Source organism: Thalia democratica, chromosome 5 (assembly GCF_965202585.1).
Source record: "Thalia democratica chromosome 5, ktThaDemo2.hap1.1, whole genome shotgun sequence".
Lineage (NCBI taxonomy): Eukaryota > Metazoa > Chordata > Thaliacea > Salpida > Salpidae > Thalia > Thalia democratica.
The window spans coordinates 38,468,900-38,481,878 of record NC_139169.1 but is presented as its reverse complement, the minus strand read 5'-3'; positions in this window follow the sequence as shown (position 1 = coordinate 38,481,878).

The window sequence follows — 12,979 nt, the reverse complement described above, 5'->3', positions numbered from 1 at the left end:
ATTTTTTGATGGTAAGTACAGTTATTTGAATCAATGAGCTTAATTATAAAAACAACTGTTTTTCAAAATCAAACTGCTTAATAAATATTAATTTAGTCCTATGATACTGAATTGTTAATTATTTATAAAAGAGGTGGGCAACGTTTTCAAACTCATTCGGATTCAAACGGATTCAAACTAGAGTCCGGCCGGATCCGGATTTTATCAAGATCCGGCCGGATCCGGATATCAGACAAAAATGGCAATATCCGGCCGGATCCGGATAGTGAGTCCGGTACATCACTAGTTTTAAGCAAAGCCTAATAGTCTTAACAAGTACCTTATGTTTAGCTTTTGAAATGTTTGTTTAACGATTCTATAAATTTTACACATATTTTAGGTATTAACTAAAGTTAAATATTTTGATCATATTTTTATAATTAACTTAAAATGAAACTATTTTACTATGATAATGCGTATACTTTTGAGTAGTTTCTACAAATCATAGAGTTAAACATTTCTAAATTCTCTAATTTATCAGTTTGTTTAAGCATTGGTATTCAAGTTGAAGCGAAAAAAATAACAAAGCTTCAGAACCGTTAGATTTTAAAAATCTTAATAAAAATTTTGTTCTTAAAGAAGCAAAATTTTGGTTGTTTTACTATAACTAAGTGCTTTAAAATGCTTTTCATTTATACTTTATACCTAATAAAGACCGGGTTTCTACTAAAATGTAGTTTGATACTTTATTTTTTTTCATAGTTTTTATCTCTATTTAAAAATTAATCATATTATACACGTTATTTTATTATGATTTACTAAAATCTTAGCTTGTTAACTATTTAAGTCAATAATTGTAAGTCGGTTAAAACTTAGCGAGTTTTAAAATGGAGGTTTTATAGGAACAATTTGTATTATGTTTAGTTTGTTTAAAAGGTAAACCCTACCTCTGTGAAATTTAAAAACTTAACTACAACTCTAACTGACAACTTCATAACCTTAGACATTTCGTTAATTAAACTCACTAAACTTTTTTAACAATAAGTTATAATTTTGTCTGATATAAATATTTATACTTAAAGTATTTGACGAAAGACTTTAAAGCAACAAACTAGTGTTTTATTAGATTCTTAAATCTTTTTAAAAATGGGTAATCTGGTAAGTCAATTTGTTTCTTAATAAAGTTGTTTATTTTCACTTAATTAGTATGATAAAGTTTACCTCTACAGACATGACAATTTGTACATTGAAAAGGAGCATTCATTATATAGTTGATCAAACTCTGCTTTTGTTTTTTTTTACAATTTTGAAAAAAGAAGCCAAATTTTAACAAATCTTAAAATAAACTTCTTTTTTATTGAACTTTTTGAAATGTAGCAACAACAGTATAAGCCAAGCGTAACAAACTGAGCAATATATAGATAGTACTTTATGTATAAACTGTTTTTTTTTGTTTAAAAAATAATTTATTAATAATAACTTAGTAATTTGTTTATTAATTTTAGTACAAGGCATTCTTTGCTTATGTTTAAATGATGGTTTTATTTATAGTATGTAAATTATATTAAGTTTTTATAAAAAGTTTCTAACTTCTGAGCTTTTCAAATGTTTATTAGTTGTAACAATAAAGTTTATCTATATTGATCTCTGTTTAGTGAAAGTGTAACGCTATTCCAAATTTCACTTGAAAACCGTTTTGTTTTTAAGTGAAAACTAAGAGTTTGTTGCAATTACAATTCTGGCTCGGGCAAGTCTGAAGTAAAAGTGAGAAAGAGGATCAGAGCGCATTTTTCTTTTATGACTTTAAGATAATAAAAGAAAATGAGAGCGCATTTCTCTTTATGACGTATTATCAAAACTGATCGATGAAATTTTTTAAAGTAATGTTTGGGTCAGAAGCTTATAGGCCAGACTGAGTTGTGTTTACAGAACCGCCAGGAGTTGCAGAGACTGTTTACAAGAAAGACACTTGAATATTGGTATTGAGTCGTTTTATAAAGTTTTAGTATATAAAAATATAGTTGTACTGGTTAGATTTTAACATTGTTATTTAAAGTAAGTTTTATAGTTCTCTTACTGTACATTTCTATAGCTCTTTTGATTTTAAACAAGTGATTTATTAAAAGCATTTCTTATAGTGGTTTAACATAAAGCATTTTTACATAAGTGACATACTTTTGTAGTTTTCAACACTTGGTTTTGTATTTAGTACTAACTATTTCTTAAAATATTATTGAGTTTTTTATAGTGGTTAATACAACATTTTAGTACACAAATTACATATTTAATAGTTCTTGTGATTTTAACAATTGGTTTTGTATTCATTGATGTTTGTTTAATAGAAAAACCTACTCAATTGTTGTGCCTAGTTGTTTAAAGTAGTATTGATATCTAGTAATACTAAGTCTAAACTAAAGTAATAATTATGTCAAATCCCAATAGTAAAATCACACTCAGATTAAGCCCCAAGCGTAACCGTTCTAGGGTAAATGAACATTTGGATGTTGAGTCACCAACACCCTTTGGTTTAAAAAGCGTATATATCACCTTTATAAAACTTTACAGAAAAAAATAATTCAAAGTTTAATATCATTTTGATATCTGTATATGTAAGAAAAATAACTTTTTAAAACCTTTATTTCAATTTTCAAACTGGTTAAAATTTAATTAAATTTTAAACAATGTATTTATACAATACAAATAATAATACTTTAGGGATAAACTTAACATTTACAAATATTTAGTTTAAAACACTTAGGTTTATAATGAAATATAATATTTAATATTTATTTATCTAAAATCCCGATTATGTAAAAGCATATTTATTTCACAACTAAACCGTCATAAATAACTATGGGAAGCGTAACAAAAAAGAATAAATCTATTAAACTCAGAGTGTTAAACAATAACCTCTATATAAATAGAGCTATATTAAAATTGTTTCAAGAAATAATTACATAAGAATTTTTTGTTTAGTATTTCAGAAACAGTTGTGAAATAAATCAGACAATTAACTTTTTAGGTAATAACATTTGCTACTTTAGCCTAATTGAAATAAAACCCTTTAACAAAAAAAAACTCTAAAACTACTCCTGTACCAACTTTAAACACTTATTTTATAAACAATCATAACGGTTATTTTAAAAATTTCAATTAAACTTCAAACATAAACGCGGTTGTAAGTAGCCGGTTTCTCGTGGAAGTTTATCTGAGCTTCTTCCTTCTGCTGAGGGTGCTTGTACAAAGCTTCGGTCGAGTAACTGTCACCGCTCGGCGCTGAACTCGCATCGTCGTCATGGCGACTCCACGGTTCGTAGCCCCTTATTTGAGAAGCCGGAAAACCGACCGGTCCGCGCGTCGCAACGGACGGACCGTAGTTCGCTTCGACATCATGCTCGGCAGAAGGCTTGATTTTTTTAACTCTCTTCAAAATCCCCCAAACCACGAGTGCGCATACAAGGGTAGCAGCGACCACGATGGCGGAAATGACGGCGTCAGTGAACTTTGTGAAGTCCAGATGCACCTGGTCGCTCATCGGGTTCGAGTGGAGGTTGTAGGAGCTGCAGGAGTAGTTGCCCACATTCGCTTTTGCAAACTTGCCAATTGTCAGCATGCCGGTTTCGCGGCTCCATGTTATATCGGATCCCGACAGCTCGTTTTCCATGAGGTAGTCAATTGCCTTTCCGTTGAAATACCACTTGTATATAGGAGTCTGGTATCCTTCCGACTTGCACTGGAGCGTGTACGTTTCGCCCTCGAATATCCGTAAGGGCGCGGTTATGCGGGGTTTCGTGTTGTAGCGCACCGTGACCTGGTAACCGCCGTACGACTTGCTTCCGTCTGAGCTCGTTTCCACGCACGTGTATATACCTTCAGGTGTTTTAATTTTGTTTTAAATTATATTTTTTATATAATAAGTGTGTAACAATTATGAGCTCATTAAATGAATTTTCTGATCTAAGCTCATGAAAGCTGAGAAACGAAGCCGTTTAAAACTTAAAATCTTAGTGTTTCAGTATTTTTGTATAACAAAACTAGCCTTAAAAAATCTACAAATGCTGCAGTGAGATTTTAAAAAACCTATAAACAATTTCAAAAAAATTAAAACTTGTTTAAAATATTAAATACTTATATTCTAACAAACCTTCGTGAGACCTGCGCACGTTTTTCAGCTTCAGACTGTTGGTCCCTTCCTCCATGCACATGCCCCGCATCCACCCCCAGCCGCACTTCTCCCCACTGCCCACTATCCGCGTTCCCGGATGCAGCTCCGTGTTCTTCGTGACGTCAGACTGGTAGAACCACTCGACCGTGGAGGAAGGCGATGACGTTTCGCAGTAGAGGAACTTCCTCCCGCCCTCGAATGCGGCGAAGCCCACTTTCGGCGATTTCGGGTGCACCACTTTGCACTCGACGTTGGCGAGGGAGAAAAGAAGTAACAAAAGAATAAAAGTTTTGAAATTATTTAACATTGTGTTTGATGTTTCAAAAATACCTGTAAGAATCAAAAAAAATTAAACATGATTCTGCTAAAGTTTTTAATATCAAACTTGTATACTTTAAACATTGTTTTACCAACATTAACTGAACAATAAGCTCCTTTCGAGTTTGCATTTTTTAGGTACGCACTTCGCGTTGAGTAAGCACTTTTTATCCAAAAAATTGTGTGTTGAAAATTCAAAACTGTAACTTTTTGATATTAATAAAAAAATGCTATTAAGAAACAAAAATGTACAAACAACTCTTTGTTTAAATTTTCCATATTTAAATATATTAAACAAAACATACAAAAAACTAACAAATAAGTACTAGATTCCAGAAATAAACAAGAAAATAGATAACAGTGCAGTTTACAATTAAAAAGCCTTTTACCAAAATGTAAACACTATTTTAAACTTATAAGAAAGTTGGCCATGAAAAATTAATTCTACAATTGTTTTGGTTAAAAACTTTCTAAAACTTAATTTAAAAATAAAAATGCTTTTTTTGTTCCAAAACTGATGAGCATTACTTGTTTATAGCACTCAAACATTAACAAGTGTTTTAACATTTATGAAATAATTATTTAAACAATTATTTAAAAATCTTAAATTCAGAAAATGTAAGTTATTTTAGATAATAGTTTTTAAAACACTTAAAAATTCATATATTTTTATAGCTTTTTAAAGCTTAAATGAAAATAGATTTTATAAAAAGTTTAATTAAGTGCTGTTTGAGATTAATTATGTAAGATTAATTTTTACCTTAGCAATTTTTAACAGAAATAAATTAGAGCTTTTATGAAAAGTTTTAAATCTTAAATTCTTGTTGAATACGCTTTTTCGGGATATAATTATACAGTTAAAACTAATTAAAAAAGTTTAATTTAATTACTACCATAAATACTTAATTTGAATCACGGATGTGGAATTTTAAACATAGCTTTTAGTTTCAAACCTTAAAATACAAAAACAAAATTCAATGATATTGAAACACATAGCTTAGATTACACACAAAATTAAAATTTGATAATAAATAGATATGTTAATTTAATAAGACAACTGCTAACTGCTAGTCAATGACCAAATATATACTAGCCTTAGTATGTTCAAGTTCACTCTGAAATAAAAAACTGCTAATCAATAAAACAAATACTATGTTTTTTTCACTAAAAATGTTAAAAACTCACTGCAAGATATTTTATTTACTGTACTATTCCAGCTTTCTAGAAAACATTGTTGAAATTTAAAAAACTAATGTTTTTTTTAAATAACCTTTTCATACTTAACTAAATGTCGAGTTGAAAATTGTAATTAAGTACTTAGTTAAAAAAAAAAAGTTTTTTTTAACATTCTCTAAATTAAAATAAATTCTATAGTTTGTTAACTAAATAATTTAAAATCACATAACAAACTACTCAACAAACAAAAAAAATGAAAAGAATGCGAGTAGTGCATAAAAAGTTAATCATTTAATTTTATTACACTTTACCTAGAAAAATTAAAACATTTTGACTAGGTTAATTACAGACTTGGTACAAATTTATTTAAAGTTATTGTACAAGTCTTACATCAGCTTAATACAAGCGTAATAATTAGCTTAAATCAACTCATATTAGTGTATAATTATCTAACACAAATATTAAACTACTATTTTTAAAACTCTTTTTAAGCTGTTAGTGTAATTATTAAAAGGACATTTTTTACTTTCTTATAGAAATTCAATTAAAGAATATTTCTTACACAAAATTTTAATATAATGTTTATTAGATAAATCAAAGTTTACATCCAAGTCTATAACAAATATTGTTATTAAAAAAAAAAATCAATATGTGTAGAAATACTTAATTAAAAAAATTTATTAATGTTGTGTGCTTGTATTTTAAATATATTTAATATAGTGTTCTAACTATAAAAGTTTGCAAGATAACACTAATTAGCTTGTATATTTAAACACAAGAAATGATTTGTTGTATACGACGTTATAAATCGTAACCAAAAAAAAAAAGAATTTAGTGATAATAAAAAAAAAAATTAGATAAAATTTTTATGTGTGCTTATACTTTTAAGATGTAGAAATAAAATATTAAACTTTATAAATTTTGAACCTTTGCTTTACTTTATGTTGTCTCAATATTATTTTTCATAAATATTTGTTTTTACAATGTATCATATTATCATTATATATGTAAAAGTTGATTATCACAAAACAAACTTATGCCTGGGTCAACCAACAAAACTATCTTACCTGCGACGTAGCTATTATCAAGAAAACTACTAAAGCAAAATAAACAAATTTAACCATTTTGTAAAAAGATATTTTTAAATGAGCTCTCATTTGATTTTAGGTACTCAGTTTTCTTTATGAATTAGTTATTTTTTTGTAACTAAGCTTAATTCTTTTTTATTTTAATATGCTTTTTGTGAACACTATGTGGACCACTTAATCACCTTTTGCAAAGATTTGTCCATAAAAAGTTGAAAAAGATTTTTGCTTGCCGACTAGAAAATAGTTTACTCCTAGCTTAAGTACCCAAACGCAAGATTTTAAAGAATTAAAGCTTTTACTCAACGTTAACATAAAATAGTGTTTTATATCAAACAAATGTTTTTATAAAAAAAAAACTTATTTTTTGAATATAAAGTTTATGTGAATTGAAAGCACTTTGGTTTGACAACAGACTTGCTTCACTCAACAACTCATTAAAATGCTTCAATGAACACATACTACTAGTTTAAAAAAAGTACTATACAATAAATTCAACAGGCTAAGGAAGGTAATTTTTGAAATGTAATATTAAAGTAAATGGTTTGTTAAACTTTTTAAAAATACAAACCAAACTGTAAATTTTTTTCTGTAAAAAGTAGTTCGTAAAAATTACATAAAAATGTGTTTAGGTAATAACTTTAAATGGTACAATTACGTAAATGAAACTTAAAATACTTACAATAAAACATTTATGTTTTTGTTTTTCATAAAAATATGATCTGATTGGTTTTTAATTATAGCATAAAAAACTTTAATTATACTTATGATAATTTGTTGTGTTTAAAATAGTGTTTAATTTATTGACTAACATTAAGAAAATCTTTTTATTTGTTTAAACTTTTTTTTGTAATACACAATAAATTTATTAAAGTGATAAATTATTAGTTTACGATTATCTAAAAGTATATTAAATTAAAACTTATAAAACATACAACACTAAAACATTTTTATCAGGTCTCTTTATCTAAAAAAATCTGAACTAAATTTTTCATTGTGTTTTTACTTAAAATTTATACGACTTTCCAGCTAAAGCTAAAATATTTTTTTTTTTCTTAGCGTTAATTTTTACGGTCTTAAATTCTAATATTCTGTAGTTGAAATTTTAGTCTATTAAACTTATTTTAATTTTTTTTTTTTTTTCAAATAATAATTTTTTTTTTTTTAAATAATAACAACTATTCTTTACATTTTGTCTAAAATAATTTTGTAAAATAGTTTTGCGTGAAACTTTTCACAACTACAATTAAAGTGTAATTTGGTACAAACAGTTTTAAATTTTGATATTTTAAAAGGTTATTGAGAGGTCATAAAACAGTGTTATGACGTAACTTGATAAAATCTCTCCAAAGTGATTTTCAAATCGCTACAAGGAGAAACTAACATAGGTATCTTATTAAAGTTATATATAGAAATAATTTGCAGCGTTGGCACAGTACAATCAAAAATAAAAGTTTATAACCTACTGTTTTACTTTTTAGACAGTTTGCTTCTTTTCTGTATAATAATTTTTAAATTTACGTACGTTTTTTTAATTTTAAAGTAACATTAAGACAATATTAAAAAGAAGAAAACGTTATAAATCTTTAAAAACTATAAATACTTTATAAGCGATCAAGAAAAATCTTTAGAAATGAATGAATTAATTTTTGTCTCAAACTCAAGTAATTTAAAAATGAGAACTCAAAGGTACTTAAGATAACTACGAAAACTTCTTTTGCTAACACTAAAATTTTCTTATTGATAACCATTTTATTCATTATAATGTTAACAAAAAAGAAAATATGGATGCTAATTGTTTAAGTTCTAAATCTCAACTATGCTAAAACTCAATACAAAATGTCATACTTTTTTTTTACAGTTTCTGTTTAATAAGTAGATACTTCATTTATTTTTGGTCACTTAACATTATGCAAAGTTTATTGTTTTAAATTATGATTATTAACGTTGTAATAGTATAAAACTTAGAGGTAAAATATATAAATTAAAACATGATAATTACTACAGTAATTAAAACACGTTCAAAAAGTTCGGTCCAAGGATCTGGTGTACGAAAAAACCTTTTAGGTTTCGAGTCGTACACCAGAACAGTTTAATGTCATGTCCAGGACAGTAAGTGTTACTTATTGCTTCTTTGGAAATTAATACTAATAAATACTAATTTAACGGAGTAAAATATCTTAATCAACAAATAATTTTAAAAGATTGTATATTTTAGCTTAAATTTATATTTAACCTATTAAAATTCATGTAAAATTTTATGACTAAAAATACTGTTTTCATGACTAGCTTTTGTTGTAGTACCAGGGGCGTAGCGTGGGGAGGGACACTGGTGCATGCGTGCCACCCAAAAAAAGAAAAATGTAAAAAAAAAAGAATGTAATATCTTTATCGTATATAGTTTTTTTTTCTGCTTAATTTGCCTTTTTTCAACTATATTTATCTAGTATTCAAAAAGTTAAACGAAATTTTGAATACCAGTTAGTGACAAGTTAGGAAAGTACATGTTATTACTCAATATACTGATTCGGTGCGTAATTGCAAATGCGCACCGATGTTGATGAAAAACTCCATAAGGAAAAATTTTATAAGTTCATTAATTTCATAAGAATTTAGACTCAAAAAGTACGCAATTAATTTAGCGCACCGCTGTAGTATAACCTTATGGCAGATTATTTTTCTACAAAAAGTTTACAAAAATACATCACGCTTGAAGAAAAATTAAATAATTTTACAAATTTTTTTAAAGCTACATTGTTAAGACTACTGCTGGTTTTCTGAACTTTATTTTTGTAAACATACAAGATAAGCGTGTCGGCCTATGAGAAATAAACTTTGTTTGTGATTTTTATTTTAAACAAATACATTCAAATGAATTAAATTTAAAAAGTATACTTTTAACTATTTTACAAAGTTGTAATTAACTGTAATGACTGTTATAAAGTTGGTCTATTTTAACTTCTGTGTAACTTTATTAAAAATATGGTGTTGTTATCACTGTTGTATTGTATATAAAAGAGATTGATATTTTTTTCGTAATTGAAACAGATACTTTTGTTTTATTGAATATATTAATTTTTAAAGATATAAAGTTTACTATAAGTTATAAAAACAATTTTTATTTAGTAAGTTTACATTTTTGCAAGTATAAATAATTCTAATGAAATTTATACTTTTATTTAATTGTTTAATTTTGTAATATATAAATATTTTTCAAAACAGTTAACGAACTTATTTTACTTAATAAATTTATTTCAATAATATTACTTATAAAAAGTTTTTATAAAGCTAATTACAAAAGTTTTAATTTAGAGGATTTTTTGAGAAAAAAATTTGCGCACCCCTGACCAAAATACCACGCTACGCCACTGGTATGTACTGTTTAGCTAATAAACTGATTACAATCTAAATCCCCTACAACTAAAGTTTTTTAAAGTTGATGTCTTTAAGTTCTATATACTAGTTACTCTTCATTAAACTATTCTATTTTGGCTTCAACTCATTTTTATTTGAATGCACACTGCACACAATTCAATTTTTTTAAAGGAAATAAAAGTATGTAGAAATTTAAGTGAGTACCATAGTTTTTGGTATATATAAGTAAACTAAAAATGATAAAATTTCCGAAAACATTTTACCTATAGAACTGTTTAAAATATTAGTATTTTAGTAATTAAGCTTTTAACTTTCATCAATAACTTTTAAAAAGTTTTTTAAAAGAGTAAAGTAAAGTTTTAAATTGGGTTGAAAAAAAACAATAACATTTTGACTGAGTCAAGTATTGTTTAGAGCAGGGTTTCCCAAACTTTAATTCAAAAGGTCCCCTCCAACAACATTACTCAAAGCTAGTATTAAAAATACCTAAGATTTTTTTTTTACTCATCATCATCAAGTTGAGAATACCTAGTGTAAGTTTCAAAACTACCATTAAAAACACCTAAGACTTTGTTTTGCTATTCATCATTAAATCCGGAATAACTAATGTAAGTTTCAAACTATGGCCCCATGGCCCCTCTGTGGCATCTTTGCTTCTTATGGCCCACTTTGGGAAACCCTGGTTAAGAGACATTGAGTACAAAATGGTAGTCTTAAAATGCAATTTAAAAACTATGCTGTGAATACATTTAATCAATTTATAATAATAGTGCTATCAACATTTTCAATTAAAAGTAAACTCTGAGTATTTCTAAAGCAAACTATGTTCTACTTAACCATATATTTCTAAAACTAAAAACCAAAAAGTTTATTAAAAAGAGATTTTATGAAATCAAAAATTCTAAGTATCATTTAGAAAATTAAGCACCATAAAAATACTTATTTAAACTTAAAAAATAGTTTTTATTTAAGTTTTTTTAGTCCCACAGTTTTTTTATACATGAACACTTTTTTCTTGTAAATAGGTATAATGGATATTTTAAAGTTTAAAACAAACAATTAAAAGATAAAACTATTTTATATGTCTATCTAAGTAAAATAAAATAAAAACACACAAAAAAACTTCTATAACAATTAAAAGAAATATAAAATAAAGTTATATGTATAAGAGTTAACAAAATCGCTTAACCCTAAACTACAGCAACAAAGAAGTTTAATGTAAATTTTCAGCAAAAAATGCAATTGTAGATAAAATGTGCTTTAGTAACTACTATTTTTTCAAATTTTAAATAAGATGTCTAATTTTAAAAAGATACACTTTTGAAAATTGTGACAATATGGCTTTTTTCAGTTCAAAATGCAAGAACAAAAATAAATCTTATAAAGGTAGTCAAGTACACTTTACATGGAAACGGGTCTAAATTGCACATAGATAAAATTGCACGAGGTTACTAAATTTCACGAGAACTAAATTGCTCAAAGCCAAATTTGCACGAAGCCAAACTTGCGCGAGGGCACAAAATTGCACGAGGGAACAAAATTGCACGAAGACGGTTTTGCACCAAGGGTCAATTTTGCACGGGTTAAATTTTTGCACGAGTGTAAAAAAATACAGAAAAAAAAAAACATAAAAAAATACTAAAATTAAATAAAGTAAAAAAAAATACTGACCGAGGATAAGGGTTAGGGGTAACAGTGATAGGAAAAATTTAAAAAATAATAATCAAAATTATGATTAAAAAAATAGATAAATAAACAAATTAAAAAAAGCTACCGACCGAGGGTAAGGGTTAGGGTCTAGGGGTAACAGTGATAGTAAAAAAACTAAAATAACTAAAAAAATAAATAAATAACTTACCGACCGAGAGTAAGAGTCAGGGGTAAAAGTGATAGTAAAAAAAAAAATTAAAAGTAAAATTAAAATAAAAATTAAATAAAATAAAAATTAAACTGTAACAAAATTTATAAAATAATTAAAAGAAAAAAAATCATATAACTAACCCGTGCAAAATTGTCTGCTCGTGCAAAAGTATCTTTGTGCAAATTTGTGCACTAGTGCAATTTTGTCCTCTCTTGCAATTTTGTACGCTCGTGCGATTTATACAGCTACCCACTTTACATAGTGTAGGTATGAAGTTCGTTTTTTGTTGCTATTTTGGTTTTTAGATGAGTCAAAAGTATTTTATTTTGTTTTGCAGTTAACTTTTTTTCTAAATTCATGCACGATCAATTTTGTGGCGGTATACTGGTGTAGATGCTGCTGAATGTAGAGTGTTGAGTTGAGTGCACTACTTTAGGAAGCAGTTAAACAAATCTCAGTTAATTAAAAACTTTTTGTTTTTTATTATTTTGATTTTGTTGTTTTGTCTACGGGTAGATATTAATTCCATTTTCATTTTAAAATCTACTCTTTAGTCGTGTATTCTTAAAATTCTAAAAGTCTTTCTGTTCAACAATGATAAATAATTCCTTAAAACCATTTTCAAAAGAGGTAGATATAAAGAGTTTTTAAAACGGGCCCTTTTGTAGTACGACTATGAATTTCATATATTTTATAGTTAATAAATTTAAACTATGAAATAAGAGAAAAAAAATTCTAATGTATAACTAGTAAATTTAAACTGTATTTTCAGGGATAAAAAATCAATTATAGATACTATAAAAAGATGTTCTAGCTTTTTCCCAAAACTTTCCATATTGGCCAAAAATTTTGCTAAGTTTCCCTTCTATGTCATATTTTTCCTAATTTTGCTATTTTTTGTTAAAATTGCAATATAATTTGTAACCTAAGGATGTAGGTACCTTTAATATTAAACTTAACTTATACTAAATAATGATACTCAATAATAAGTAGTGCTTTTCTATATAAAACTAGGCATGA